The sequence below is a fragment of the Equus przewalskii genome, chromosome 14 (assembly GCF_037783145.1).
Source record: "Equus przewalskii isolate Varuska chromosome 14, EquPr2, whole genome shotgun sequence".
NCBI lineage: Eukaryota > Metazoa > Chordata > Mammalia > Perissodactyla > Equidae > Equus > Equus przewalskii.
Genome location: NC_091844.1, coordinates 49,384,472 through 49,397,643, shown reverse-complemented (window position 1 = coordinate 49,397,643; position 13,172 = coordinate 49,384,472).

Genomic DNA, 13,172 nt, shown 5'->3' with positions numbered 1-13,172 from the left:
GTTTAAAGTTTTCCATTCTCCAGCCCACGTATGTTGGCCCATTTAGAAAAGTTAGATTTGTGTCTTGGCTAACTTCCTCCTAGGGATATTCTAACAAACCAAAGTTTTATAATGCTCTTTTTTCTTTCCTCTAGCACCTAGTACTTCCTAAAAGTAGGCAGAAGGAGGTTAGATCAGCCCCCTTGATCTAGAAACATGGAACAATGTACCTTGGTTTAGGGGAGTCACAGAGGTCTGTGTATCTAGAACTTCTGCTTCACGGCCCAGCTTCCCAGGGCTTGGTCCAACATCTTTGTCAAGATAATTATTTTCACCATAAGAATTATTTCAGAAAAATGCCTGCCAGGCTGGGTAGGGGCCTGGAAACAACACATACCCATCATGAGTAAAATGAACATGTAAGTCGAGACCCTTAAGGAAAATAAAGAGGCGCTGGTGAGAATCAGACATTGGGGTAAAGTAGACTAAATTTATTCCACCCATTCTTTCAAAACCATTGAAATTAAGATATTTAGAATTGGCTAGGTTATGCTGCAAGATAAAGTAACGCCAACATTTTATGGGTTTAAGCAACAAAGTTTAATTTTTCATTCACAGTATCTGTCAAGCACACCCAGATAGGGAGCTCAGCTCCATGTTATCCTCATTTTGGGAATTAAGATGGATTTTGCCAGTTGTAGGGGCATGGTGAAGAAGAATATTTGAGGGTCTTGTGTCAGAATTAAATGCTGTGATCTGAAAGTGATCCATGTCACTCATGTTGCTTCTACCTATAGCCATTGACAAGAAAAACCCTATTCAATTTCAAGAAGAGGGCAATGAATGATTATCTCCCCATGTGTCTGGAGGAAGAATAGTAGATGCAGATATAGATGAACATTATAAGTCTCTATCAAAGCACAGGCACACCAAGAATTTTTTTTTTTTTTTAAAGATTTTATTTTTTCCTTTTTCTCCCCAAAGCCCCCTGGTACATAGTTGTGTATTCTTCGTTGTGGGTCCTTCTAGTTGTGGCATGTGGGACGCCGCCTCAGCGTGGTCCGATGAGCAGTGCCATGTCCACACCCAGGATTCGAACCAACGAAACACTGGGCCGCCTGCAGCGGAGCGCGCGAACTTAACCACTCGGCCACGGGGCCAGCCCCCACACACCAAGAATTTTTATGTAATGTGTGTATAGCAAAGCTTTTACTGAAGACATGTGTTTATATTCTCTGGGAAAATACTAAGCCATTAGATTATATCACAATAGTCTTATTACCTCCAAGAATGTGTATGAATGAGGACAGGGACATGGTGAGCATCCTTGGAAGCATTGGTAGAGGGGCAGCATGGATGGTCATTTAGACTCACATTCAAAACTGAGGGGTTTCCAATTATGACTACTGGCAAGAGTTCAGGAGCAAAGCTTTGCAAGGGTGTAAGTTTAGGCCTTGTTATCCATCCAAAGATGAAAAGATGGATCTAAGGTTCTCAAAGTCTGAAAGCTGCCAGAACCTCATGAAGGCCGTTAGCTGACCTGATCTCTTCCAGGTCTTCGTTAAAGGTGTTCCCCGACTTCAAACGGAAACAAAGCAAACTAAAACAAAGCCTGTTTCCCTCCTTTTCCTTACTTAAATTCTTCAAGCTCAGGTCAATTCCCACTTCTGCTCATTCCATTCTTTGAATCCCCATTCCACTTATAATCAGCATATGTTTCATTAAGAAATTAATGATTCTCTAACATTCCATGGAGTGTACTTTTTCTCCCCACTCAATATAAGCTCTGTGATAATAGTAACCTTGCCTCTCCTCTTTTGCAGTCTCTTCTAGTACTTAGCACAGAGCTGTTACAAAGTTGGCAGACAATGCATAATTATTGATTATGCCAGTAACTGGAAAAAGAAGAAGCATTTTTATTGAGAACAATGGACCAGGCTAATGCAAATATACTTTGGGTAACTATGTTGTCACTGGAAGCTTTATTTCAAAAGACAGCTCTCTGACATTGAGTCTATTGCTATTTCAGTTCCTTTAAGCCCCTTCCAGTGAGGTGGGAAAGGCAGTAAAAGAGAAAATGTGAGTAGCTAGTAATGAGAACAATATGGCAGAGGGAAATGAGAATGGAATTAGAACCTGGAGCTTGGATTCTATTCTTGGCTCTGCCACTCATTAGCCATGTAAAGATGGGCCTCAACATCCTTATCTATGAAAAGGGATACTTGCAATTGTCTTGCCTACTTCACAGAATGTTGCGAGAATTGAATAAAATCATGTAAGTAAAAGGAATGTGAAACTTTTCAAATACTTTGGAAATATAATTTCAAAGCAGGGTTGTTAAAAAGGACCTAACTTGTATCTAACGTCTTTCATGCTATCTGAGCAATTTCAGAACGGGTAGGAGATGTGTGATAAACCCCTGACAACACATGTTCTGAACTCTTTGAAAGCCTCGGATCTAATCAGCACAAGGTCCTGTTGCTAATTGCAGGGGGCTTCTCCCTGGGCATCCAGTTCAGTTTGTAAAGTGTTATATTTATAACTTTCTGAAGCCTCAGTCGCTCTCAGAATCCCAGGAAATAAGAGTGTGATCTGATTGTGACTGTAGAGTGCAGGTTGATATTGCCAGGCTGGTGGTGATTTCTAACAAAAGCAAAACAGCAGGTATCCCTGAGAGAAGGGCACTAAAGCTTTCCACATCTCTAAGAGAGCCTGCTTCCCCTCCCTCCCGCCTCCCCTCCCACCTTCCCTCCCACCTGAAGACGAAAAGACCATGGTTGGGGCCGGAATAAACCTGCTAATCTGCAAAAGCAGGCACTGGCATGGGTGGGGAGACAGGCTGGAGGGACTCTGGCTGTAGGGAGAGGATTACCAAGGCAAGAGACGCTCAGGAGGGGTTTGGAGCATGTGGATAGGAAATAATGAGAATCCTTCATGAATTGTAGGGATTCTGTGCAGGAGTGATGTTAATATGTGAGCCCAGCAGCACATCCCGCAGAGAAGTGTTATGGTGGGAACATGGCAGATACAACACCAGTGTGAAGGCAGGAGGCCTGGGTTTGAGTTTCGGTGCCGACTTTATTAGCTCTATGCTTCTCTGAACATTGGTTTTCTCATACGAAAAATGGCAAAATAGGAGCAATAAAAAGCTGCTTCAAAGGTTTGGTATAAGAATTAAATGAGAAATGTTTATGAAAGGGCCTTTCATTTAATAAGAGTAATCAGTATATCATTTGTAATTAGGAAAAGGTTTTATGTCAATATCCTGCACCTCCTCAAGAGATCTAGGCAATGAGGATTGAACGATTTGACATAGTAGGAGAGAAACAGACCTGGGAGCAAAAGAACTTACATCCAATGTCATGGACATAACACAGGCTGAATCCTCCACAAGAAGGAAGCAGATTTAGAGTTCTGTGATTGTACCATGGAAATTCCGAGACTACGTTGTTGGGATCTTCAGCAAATGATCATTGTGGCCTTGCAATAATATCCACATCCTCATCCCCAAAAACTGTGAATAGGTTATTTTGCATGGCAAGCAGGAATTAATGTTGCAGATGGGATTAAGTTTGCAAATCAGCTGCTGTTAAAATAGGAAGATCATCCTAGATTATCACGTAGACCCAGTGTAACAAAAAGGGTCCTTAAAAGTGGAAGAGAGTCAGAGGAAGAAAGGCAATGACAGGAGCAGAGTCAGAGTGATGCAATGTGAGAACTCTACCAGATATTACTGGCTTTGAAGATGAAGAGGGACAGTGAGCTATGAAAGGTGGGCATCCTCTATGCACTGGAGAAGGCATGGAAATGATTTTCCTTAGAGGCTTGAGAAGGAATGTAGCTCATCCTATACTTTGATTTTAGTCCAGTAAGATCCATGTCAGACCTCCAACCTGCAGACCTATGAAATGATGAATCTGTATTGTTTTAAGTCACTAAGTGCATGATGATGTATACAGCAACAGCAGCCAACAAATGCAATACTCAACTTAAGATGCTTGATGCTAAAATAAGATATTTGATGTTGAATATTAATATCAAGAGGTTTGTACATCAGAAAGGTGAGTTTGTAAGTGAAACAAAGAATTCAGAGTTAATATAAACTGTAAAATGTACATACAGTTGTCATTTCTAACATTTGTCCCATAGCCTGAAGGAACAAGATTAAATTTGAGAGAATCACTGAAATTCATCCTCTTCACTGAGGCCCATGTAGTCCTTCAATAACAAATCTGATCTGGACAAGCCTTTGCTTAAAATCTTTTGTGGACTTCACATTGCCAAAATAATATATTTAAAATTTTATCTCTGTAATCTAACCTCTTATTTCTCTCATTTCATCAACTTCATATTTCTCTCAGCTTCATCTCCTTTAACTGTTCAACACGCAGACTGCAATCTCGCCATAGCTAATACATTCCTGTTATTGAAAGTGCCGGGCTTTCTATGTCTCTGCACATATAGTATGTTTTCCACTTAAGGTATTCTTCATTCCCTTCATTTTGCAAACTCTGACTTATCCTTCTCTTTAAATGATACTTCGTCAGGAACGCATTCCTTTAAGGTCTTTTTTCTAACCAAGAAGACTGACTTAGATTCTGTAAACAGACATTTGTTAATTTTTTGGCTGATCAGCATCCAACCCACCACCCTTTCTGTAAGCACCTTGCTCTCCCTTTGGGGAATACACCATTGTGCATACTATTTTTGGAAGAGGGATTCCCAATGCCCACTTCTCACTGTTGGCTCCCACTTCAAAGCTTGGAGTTAGCAGGTCAAATTCTTCTTGCTCCCACCCCCTACAGTCCAACGACAAGTATGTGATCTAAAATTGATCAAGCTCTCACTACTCTACTTCCCAACACTTTGAGTTTTGAGTGAGTAATGCAAAGAAGTAAGTTCACAGATCAGATTTTGATGTGAAGGGTGCAATGGCCAGCAGATTAGATTTTGTTCAACAGCGTGGTCTTTGCTTGCTTGATTCCTGCCCAATTTTCAAGCCTAGTTCCCCAACCCCTCCACCTTGTCATACTATCTTTCCAATATTTTTTCGCCGTAAAGCAAGGCAGAATCAGTTTCTGTTCTTACAATCAAGAGTCCTGACTGATAAATGTTCCTTTCTCTGAGCTCCCACAGCAAGCTGTTTAGGCACATATTATACTACTTGTCATTTGTACTTTATTTATTTATAATTAAGATGGGTTTGAAGTAGCTCTGACAATCTCATGACCAAACTGGATACAGCAAAGTTGTGCTTTATTTGGTCAGTCCAGTTAGATTTTTTAAATAGGGAATGATTTTTGGAATTTTTAAATATGATGTTAAAGGGGCATCATGTAGAGAAAAATCACATTCACTTTAGCAGATGTAGTACAATAAAGCCTATGAAAGAAGCATGATATGATCTATGAGGTCAATCAAGGATCAGGGAGATAACAAAATAGGGAGGCAAGGGCTCACGAGTCACAGGATTGAAGCACAGGATACCAAGCATAGATCTGATATTCACGTATAATTGCAAAGAAGGACCCACAAAGTTCACTGTGATGTGTAATAGGATCACATTAAGAAATTAAGGGCCACTAAACCCTGAGAAGGTTATAGGACAAAGTCTCTAATACTTAAAAAAAAAAAGTTGTAAAATATAAGAAAATCAAGTTTGAATTTTCCTATGATAAGTTCTTTTTTTTTTCTGCTTTACCTCCCCAAACCACCCCTTGCCCTGTACATAGTTGTATATCTTAGTTGCAGATCCTTCTAGTTGTAGCACGTGGGACACCACCTCAATGTGGCCTGACGAGTTGGTGCCATGTCTGCACCCAGGATCCGAACTGGCGAAACCCTGGGCCGCCGCAGTGGAGCACGCGAACTTAACCTTTGGGCCACTGGGCTGGCCCCGACAAGTTCTTTTGAAATCCAAAATATCAGTATTTTGAAAAAATATTTCTTGTATTTTTTGGTATCTCTGAACTGTTTATTCCTATCACTGGCTTAGTGTGCCTGTTTTTGATCCGATACTGCATGTGCTGGACTTTCAGTGAACAATAAAACCCATGGATTTGACCATCTTCTGATTAAATAAAACAAGTGGTTTACATAACTTGTAGAGTTTTTGTTGTTATTTTTGTTGGGGAGGGTGTTGACTTGGGGATTAAGGGATGAAACTTCAAAACACCAACCATGTGCTGTCTAACCTCATTTCTCATCCTACAGTATAGTGGCTGTCTCTAATTCAGTCTGAGTTTGAGAAAAAAGATCATGGATAAGGTAAGTCAGTCTACCATGCAGCTATTTTATAAAGGAATTTTTGTATTTTCATGGTGTAAGTGGCAATACTTTTTTCAAATGAGATTTTTGGAAAGGATTTTTCTGAAGACTCAGAATGAAAGCACCTGAACCAGATCTGAATACAGAAGGCAAGTTTCACCTCAGGTGTTAAATATTTGAATCAGGCCACATCCTGTGGAGTAGTTGTGCAATATCAAACGCTTCTGAAGAGCTCTCTTGAAGAATCGCATTCACTGACCGCTTCTTCAAAAGGGGTGTCTTATTTTTAGCTCATTCTTTTACAGCTTTTCTTGAAGAAAATGCCACGATTTTGTAGGAGCAGAATTTAAAAGGTGGAAACTTTTCATCCATTACATGGCCATTATGCCCCATCAGCCTCCACACGCTAACCTATGTACTCTATCAAGACAGGAAGACGTGGATAACGTTAAGATTAGCCATAAATAAAGTGCCCCGCAAAAATATTTTCCTTTCTATCTCTAAAATTATTTATAAATCTATTACTAATGGAGAAGCATTCCCAAGGCATACAAGGTGCATGTGTGTGTGCTTGTGTATACATATGCATATGTGCATGCACTTGTGTGTGTACATGTGCATGTGTGTGAGTGTGTTTAGGGTGTCAGTGGCATGAGACCTGTAAGAGGCATTCTGTTGAGCACAACACAAATTCTAGTTGAGCAATTACAGAAGAGCTTTATAAATTCTTCCCTAAATGCAACTCAGCTATCAAACACAAAGTGCAAACAGGGGTATGACTTTTGCTCCCAGGGGCTGTATGCCTAGTTCTGAGCTTGGCAGTTTTTCAGGTTCCCAATGGACAGCTTTCATCTCAAATTATGTAGCTCAAATGCAATGGATGTTCAGTTTGCCTGCCTCCACACATCACCGCCCCAATTTTTTAGATTTACTAAATTTTCCTGCAGCTACGTGAGAAGGACTGTTCATCACGCAGTGATTGAGCTTTTAGTGCTTACCTAGTCAGGGACTAATTCTTTAATAAGCTATGCCTGCAGTAGTTTCTAAAGCAAGAATACCAGGAACTTCTGTTATCGAATGGAGCCGTTACCATCATTAGTTGCTGTTAAGCGACAATTAGATCAGTTTTCTACATGCTATAAAATCATTTTGGCATAACTGATGCTCAGGGAAGTTTTTGCACAATCTCTTGCTTTTTTATTTTTTCAAAGTGAAAACTGATCCTGTGTGTGCTGGATGACCTTTGTTTTGCCTGTTATTAAATATACATATTTTAAAGAAGACCTGAGTATTAGAGTTTACAAATGATTCCAGCTTTATTTAATTTGTAGTCGCCCATTCGCACATTCAGATTTATCATTCCCTAACTAACTATTAAAAATATGTGTATAAGTATGTAGTGTGTGATGTGCGTGTGTACAGAATATGAAATGAAGGCTAAGAAATTAAAATGGTCTATATAAAGGCAGTATCCATTTATCAAATGCTTGATGGTTTAGAAATCTTGGACAGGCTGCAGATTTTCATTCACTCCTTAATTTAAAGCTGTAGAAATTTGGCTGCTACGTCTGCATCAGTTGTTACTAAATGTTAAGTTATAAAGATTTGAAAAGTTTCTATGAAGAGCTTAACACTCTCCATTCCTGCTTCTGCCAAGAGAAAAAGTGAAAGATTTTGTGCTATTGAGAAAGGAATGATAAGGTGCTGAAATAACATTTTTCCACGATTTCTTCCTGTATACAATGTTTAGGCTCTGAAAACTCTTCTACCATTTGGTTATGTGATGTTAATATAACTGCATCCAGGTTCACTCACAATAGTCGCAGTTTAGGCCAGTGCCCCTCTGTGAATAGGGACAACTTTTCACTTTCAGAAGCATTGTGGTTTGAATGATACATTATATTAACCTTCTAGATGTTAAGGAAATTACTTAAACATTTGATAAAACTAGTGTCCTCAATTATGTAATAAGGATAATATTAATTCTGTAAATTCAGTCAGCAAGACTTTGACGCGCATCTACCCTAGGCACACAGGAAATGCTACAAATGTACATGACGTGATTCTGGCCCATGATGAATTTTCAACCTTTACGTTTTTAGTCCAATACAACAAATTTGACAGTACTGTGGGAAAGAAAGGAAAGCACTAATGGTCCTCATAAAATATAAAATGATAGCAGTGAGAGGCCACAACTTTCTGGCTTTATGACCTTAAACAATTTACTTAACATCACTAAGCCTATTTCTCCATCCAAAAAATGGAGACAAATGTAGGAGCCTCCTTACAGAATTGTGGTGAAGATTCAATTAACAAAGTGTGCAAAGTGCTGAGAACAAATCTGGTCACATGGTCGAACTCAGAAGATGTTTGGCCAAAAAGAAATAGATGAATGTAGGGATGAATTAATAAGTAATAAATACCAAATAAATTAATACGTGTGTTGAAAGGAATGAGGGTAGGAGAAAGAGGCAGGGGCAAGCATTCATGAACCCTCTTCTATATGCAAAGCAATTTTACACTCTCTCCTTCTCCCTCTCTCCCTCTCCCTCGGTCTTTCTGTCTCTGTCTCTCCGTCTTTCTCTGTCTCTCTCACTCTTTCAGTCTCTCTCTGTATCTCTTTCTCTCTGCCATTTAGTAGCTCTGTGACCTTGAGCAGATTACTTAATTTCTTTGTGCCTCAGTTTCTTCAGCTCTACAATGGGAAAAATAATAGTACAATTGCTGTGAGGATTTAATACGTGTAAAGCACTGGTGCATAGTAAGTGCTCATTAAACTCTAGTTATTGATATTTCACTTAGCTGCTATTTTGTGAAAAGCATAGGATGATAATGGGAAGAAATGTAGATAATGTCTACTGAGAAAAATGGAGAGATCACGTTGGATCTCTCCATTTTTCAGCGTTTTAAAGAGGAATGGTTTGCAACTGGGTGAAGCCTAGACCCCCCCTTAAGACAATCCTGTACTCTTTCTTTCAGTGAGCACGATTATTCACCGTATGATGATCTGGTGACTATTCACCCCATGATTATTTGCCAGAGCTAAAACAACAAAAGTGAACAAACTAACAAAACAGCCTTGGTGATATCATTACATCAGATCCAGCTACTGAACTACAGAGAACTGAAGAGGCTCCTCCAAGGCCAAATTCAAATGCTTATCATTCAGAGTATTTCTTCAGAAACAGTCATCGAAATATTCCTGTAAGCAGTGCTTCAGTAACTGAGTGTTGTTTATAATAAGCATCCCTTACTCTTAACATACCTTAAATTGATGCTATTATTCTAGTTCAAAAGATGATGAGGCGGAGGGAGGTGAATTGCTTGGACTGAGGTCACTCCTTAAGTCCATAGCAGAGACAGACTCAGAATGAAATGAAACCTAAGAAATTTTTATCCCCAACAATAGTGGTACTTCAATTCTAAGACTATTACCTTGCATTACCTTCACTTTAAATTTTGGTGCATTTAATTGTTTTTGAAAGCAGCTTACTTTAAACTATTCCACCTACTTGAATGAATGAGGTTTTAAAAAAATCACAAATTTCTACTCACTTGGGTTAAACTTTGACTAGATGTCAGTGTATTTATTAAAGAAACACCCCTTGAATCTGGTCAGTTTGCTGTGGCCTAAAATAATAATGGAGTTGAATCTGGATCCTATCCACATTACCTGAGCAGCCAATCTCACTCTGCTAGTGGCCTCTGACCCTGAAGCCTGGCTCCTCCAGTTGGCCAGGTGGTACGTGGCACTGGCTTGTACGTCTTGTTACACATCCTTGTTATTTGGGAAAACAGTTTATTAAGTTGAATTATTATTATTATTTTCGCTGATAATAAAAATGGCAGTATATCACGTAGTTGCAGCTGAACATCTCAGGTCAATATGGAAATCGGGGAACATGAAATAAAGTGAAATGTCTCAGCAATTCACTTCCAGCTACCTCAGAAAGAAGTCAAAACTAAAGAGCAGAGACCATACCTTAGAAGAGTTTGTAAGATTTCTTTAGCTTTGACTTTGTGGGTTTTGCTCTATTCTGTTTTGGCCTCTTGGCTGTTTTACCATAGTGACTAACAGTGAAATGTGGGATCCCTCTTCTTTTCTCTGATAGCAACAGGAGGGAGTAGAGAGCTGGGAAGCCAGCCTCCTTTCCACAGCCAGGCTTCAGAGATGAGTGGTCCAAAGGGCAATAATGCAAAGCAGACTGAACCCCTGGGGTCTTTTAACAGGGCCTGTCTTTTAAGGTGGGCTTGAATATCCAGCTTGAGTTTGAAGTGTGATCTTGGAGGTTTGAACAGACAAGCCACACGTGGGACTTTTATATTGAAGAAAATCAGCCCTGCTTTGAAGAAATTGTAAAGGACTCCCAAGAACTGTGCTCAGTGCCAGGGGGCCCCCCTGTCTATGGACTGTAGTCCCAGGCTGCCTGTCTAACCGTAATTCCCATTGTTTCCGTTCATACTCACCAGGCTTATGTAAGCTAACTACTTGTAGTTCCCTGCACAAACCCAAAGCTTTCCTACCTTATGCAATTCCTTCCCCTCAGACCTGTTGTATGCTCATCTCTGCATGTGCTCCCCATCTCAGCAAACAGAAACTCCATTTACCAGCATTGCTCGTTGCTCGGACTGAAAATTTCTAACCGTCCTTGAATCCTTTTTTATATCCACCCATCAGACCCACCAGCAAATCTAGATGCCAGCCGCTTCTCATCCCTTCCATTACTACAAAGCTGCTGTGAGCCACCACCTCACGTGCCTAGAGTATTGTAATAACCTTCTAACCAGTCTCCTTCTTTCTTTCCTTTTCCTCCTGCTGTCTATTTTCAACAAAGCAGACAGTGATTCTGTTAAAATATAAACCATATCATGTCACTTTTCTGCTCAAAATTTTCTTTACTTCTCAAGTCCGTCAGACGAAGACCAATGTCTCAACAGTGAGCCAGCGACCTACAAGACCTTCTAAGATCTGTGTCCACCCTCACCTCATCTCCTACTACTCTTCTCTCGCTCATTCTGTTCCAGTTAGAATGGCTTCCTTGCTTTTCCTTGGCCAAACCAATCACACTCACTCCTCAGATCGTTTATACTTCTTCCGCATGAAATTCTGTTCTCTTAGTTATGCAAATGACATTTCCCCTTACATTCTTTAGGTATCTGCTTAGCTATCATATATATTCTCTGAAATCTATCCTTACTTTTCCCACACAGTATCCATCATTATCTAACATATTGTATGTTTTATTTATACTATTTCCTATCTGTCTCCTACCATTAGAAAAGAAGTTCATACAACCAGGGAGTCTTGTCTATTTTGTTTACTGCTGTCTCCCTCATCCTGCAGAAGAGATTTAGGCGTATATTAGATTCTCATAGATCTTTCTAGAATTGATGAATAAATAAAGTCAACTCTTTACATTGCTTCATGAGCATCTCAAAAATAATTGAGTTATTTCCCCCTTGAAAGGCTACAGTTTCTAGAGGGTCTGGAAGCATACAACTCCTGAGTTCCAGATAGCAAGGATGATGAAATCTTCTTTTCAAAGAAATGTCACTATTACTGTTAGGTCCTGGTTACAATTCCACAAACTCCCTGTGGGCATGGTTAATCTGAGACCCTTTGAAAAAAATGTCAATTACCTCTTGGTTTCTACTTTCTCCAGCACCATGACATCCTCCCATGATTAATTCTCTCTTCATTTTCCATAGATTCAACTTCAGAGCCAGCACTCATTCTCTTCAAACAAATTACTAAAGGCAACATGATAAACTGGCAGAATTGTCTTAACTTCACTTGTCTGTCTCCCTTTGAAGTTAAATCCCTTCTGCTCTTATCAGATTATCTGAGTAGATTGTATGTGATGTATTATTGGTTTTGTTGTTCTATTTTAGTATGAACATTTTAGTGTATTCTAATGAGAGGTGAAATACATTTACTAATGAGATGAATAATTATAAGTGTAAACATTAGCTGGGTATGTGACTACTGGGAGAATGCCTCAATAAAGAAACAAACCCTGTGGAAGCCAACAAAGAGAAAAAACGACAACTGTAATCAAATTCTTTCTCCCATTCTGGCAATTTATACTACAGATAGGCTCCTGATGCTGAGAACATGAGCAGATAGGAAGAAGGGGGAGGATATGGACTAAGTTTTCCATTTACAAAATTGGTAAATCATTGATGAAGGGTGGATGTGGGCAGCGTTGGACTCTGAATTGCCCAGTGAAGAGAAGAATGGCTCAATTTAATTCTAATCACCTAACGTGTATTGTGGTCTTACTTATAACAAGTCTCTGTGGTAGACATTTCCAAGGAAACAGAGATGAGTAAGCATCGTCTCTGTTTCAAAGAATTTTAAACTCAATAGAGGAGAAAAGACAAGAATACAAATATGACTGTATTGCAAAGATATAGTCATAATTTGGCACAAAGATATAGGCACAAATAGTCACAATGGTATAGGCACAAGATTGCTCTGAAGTTCATTTGATGAAGAAGTCATAACATTCATTTGTGTTTGCTGGGGGCCGAGGAGGATGAGAAATGAGTGTGGATATGTGTAAATGCTGGAAAAAAAACCTTTGTGCCTCTACAAAGAGAGAATCTAGGATGAGTTTTGAAATACGAGTAGGATTTTAACAGTCAAAGAGGTTCAGGAAAAATATATCAGGAAGTGAATGGAAAGTTGGAAAAATTCAGAATACAGCAAGTAACCCATTGGAGTGAAGCACAGGGAAGTGATGGCAAGCAGGGCTGAAAGATAAGTGGAGACAATATTAATAAAATCCTTGAGTATCAAGCAATAAGTTTGTACTTTATGGGAAATGGGAGCCACTGAAGACTTTGGAGCAGGAGTGGGACATTATAAGAGCTCCCAAATTGGTAAGATTCTTTTTAGGTGTTTCCAGGGGTAAAAGTGAGAG